Here is a 3,292-nt window from a genome sequence, read left to right on the forward strand (position 1 = left end):
GTTTAGCTGCCCCCAAATATGTATTCTGTCCTTCATCCTTGAATTTTTGCTGTCCACATAGCCACCTAAATAAAGACTACATACCCCAGCCTCCCTCACAGTGGCCCAATGTCTGAAGAATGGAACAAAAGCAGATATGGTTATATTCAGCTTCTAGGAAGTACTCTTGAGAGAGGCGGTTTGTGGGGGTAAGGAGAGTGGGATGAATAAAGCAGCACCAACATAAACACGCTACCATGTGTAGAGCGGACAGCTTGTGAGAAGCTGTTATATAACACCGGGAGCCCAGCCTGGTGCTCTGTGATGACCTAGAAGGGTCGGGGCAGGGGAAGCTCCGGAGGAAGGCAGGAAATGTATCATTATATCTGAATTACACTGTACGGCAGAAACAAACAACATTGTAAAGCAACTTTCCTCCAATTAACAAATTTTTTTTAAAATAGAGGAAATTTGTCTTTCTCCTTGTTCTTTCCTGATAGCTGGAATGTGAACAGAAAACCTGGGACTGGAAAAGCCATCTTGAATCAACAGGACCACCAAACTGTGTGCGATTCAGAAAAAGGCCCCTTCTCCCTACAGAACTAGGTGTCCAGGGGGTCCTTGTGCGTGAATTAGAAAAAGGCCCTTCTTTCTCCAGACAGACTCAACCAGTGCCCTGGGAAGCTTGATAAGCTAGCTGAAATTAAGGGGCTTAATTTCAGCCCCTATTTAAGTCTTTCCACCAGGTACAGGACATGACCAGCAAAACCACATGCAGCAACTCTCTTGGGAAAGGAGATCACAGAGGAGAGTAATAAGACATGCAGTGCCACATCGGCCAGCCCCAATCCACCTACCAGGGTCTTAGGAAACTTCTATCTTGTTTAAGCCACTGCTATTTTCTTTCTTCTCCTTTTTAAAGTTTATAGATTTTTAACTTTTTTAAAGTTCTGTAATTTTTTAAGTTGATATACAATGCTGTTAAGTTTCAGGTGTATAGCAATGATTCAATTAAACATGTACACATATTCTTTTCCAGATTCTAAGTTACTAAAAAATATTAAGTATAGTTCTCTTAAGCTATGCAGTAGGTCCTTGTTAGTTATCTAAGCCGATGGTATTTTCATCTGCCTGTTCTACCACAGGCATCTCGCTCACAACATACTGGGAGTTCCGGGCTCTACTCTTGACGATTTGTGCTCAGACTCTCCTTCCTCTGCCCCTCACCAGACCACACTTTTACTCACTACTGCATTAATCTCTCACCAAAAGCAAATGTTACCAATTACATCCTGTCTGTGCTCTGTGATTTTTATCTCTTTCCACCACTGAGACCTGAGCTCCTGCCAGATTTGGCCTTATTACAGTAAAAAGTAAAATCATAGTTAAAAAGAAAACAAGGCAATTCTCTTAAAAGCATATTCCTGGAGGGTTGTCTTCAGGCTGTGGATCATACAAACTTTATGCAAGCTCTCTTGCCTGATTAGGTCATTTTACTACTCCTGCCTGGAAGCATAAATTGGTCAATATTGCCACACCCTTCATAAGCAATTCCAATAAAAGTGTGGAAAGTGTTTGGATTACTGACTACTCTTTGCACTTAAAAACTACCAATGATTGCTCGGTCTAGACACATCAAGTGAACAACAAGTACTAAGTTAAGGAGTGGTCTTTATTCTCCATTACATCAAAGAACAAACCCACCCAATGTCCTGAGAATCCTCAGAATTAGAATCTTCATGTTTATCCCTCTGACATTTCTCATGGATACTTATCTGTTATTTTAGGCCATAATGAGCCACTAAATTTAGATGGCAGTGATCTCTTGTGCTTTTCAATTAAAGTCAACGATTAACTCATTGTTATGCACTCCAACTGATGGTAATAAAATTATGTCCAAAAGAAGTAAACTCTTATAGCAGCCCTTTGCCCTCAAAATTTTGGAAAGTAGTATTTTTAAGATAATTTCTACTATATGATCTCTCAACACCCCTGAGGTAAGTACATGTATTTCCCTATGTTGTATATGTAGGAAAAGACAAGGAGCAGTGAAATGGCCTGTCATGACTGCATAGCTACTTAGTGGTGGAGCTAAATCTAACATCCAGATCTTTTAGATACATGCTTATTACATTGGTTCACACTTCTCTATTTCCTAAAACTATCTTTCTGTAGCTCCATTTCAATCAGCATGAAGTGCCAAATACATCCACAGGCGGTCTAATTTGGACGTTAAGTTGTGCCAAGCTGAGTGTTTTGGCCTTGGCTGTAGATGCCCTGATTATCTCCATTAATGCAGACAGCTCACCAACTCTTCTATCACCCTTCCTAATTGGTTCAGTTCCCTTAGGCTGTTGGCTATCATTCCATTTCATAAGGCTTACATCACTAGGTAAGAACATTTGCAAGATTTAATTTGCTTGGTAGACCAAACAATATTGTAAACCCACCTTTGATTTTGGCTGAAATGATAATCAATCTTGAAGCTTTCAAATTACCCAGTAAAGGGCAAATGGAGTATATTCTCTTTTACAACAGTTGTGCAAATAGTCTTCATGTTTGGAGTTAGGCTTTTACTTTATTGAAGATGGCCTTTAAGAGTCATATTTGTTTCTATCTTTGGGTGGGCTCCAAAATTTACTGAAGAGTCTTACATAGAAGCAAAATACTCATAATTCTACATGGTACTTGTGACACGATTGACTCAAGTTAACATTCTATTGTCTCCTACACATAGTTGTGTCTTTAAACTAGAGGAAAGCACTGAGACCCACCAGCACTCACTGTAGGCACATCACTTAAGACCAGTCGAACTGGCCTCAAATATTTCAGATCTTCTGCTTTCCTGTTGAAACCAAGAAGCACCTATTCCTTTTAACATCATGCAAAATTTTTTGCTCCCCAACTATATTAATTTTCTCCTGGCATTACTGAGTTCCTATCAACTGAATTATTTCTGTTATTGGGTTAAAATATGTCATTTGGAAAAATCAGTTTAAAGCATCGAAGGCTGGACCATCTCCGGGTAGTTTTTCTATACAAATGATTCATAACAGTCACAAAATATATCTTATAGCCTTGAGTAGGAATGAAACAGGGCTCTACAAGTTGTAATACTAATAAATATTCAATGTAGCATTTTTTTCTTTCACATATTACCCAAAGTTAGGGGAAAAAATGAAAAAAAAAAAAAAAAAAAAAACCAGCTGAAGCAGCTGCAATGCCAATCTAACTTTCTATGTCAAGGCTGTTTAAATTGAGCTTGATATGGCTGACTCCCACTCAGTCTTGCTCATCGGGATTTAGAAGCACA

Source organism: Ovis aries, chromosome 3 (genome assembly GCF_016772045.2).
Source record: "Ovis aries strain OAR_USU_Benz2616 breed Rambouillet chromosome 3, ARS-UI_Ramb_v3.0, whole genome shotgun sequence".
NCBI classification, from domain to species: Eukaryota; Metazoa; Chordata; class Mammalia; order Artiodactyla; family Bovidae; genus Ovis; species Ovis aries.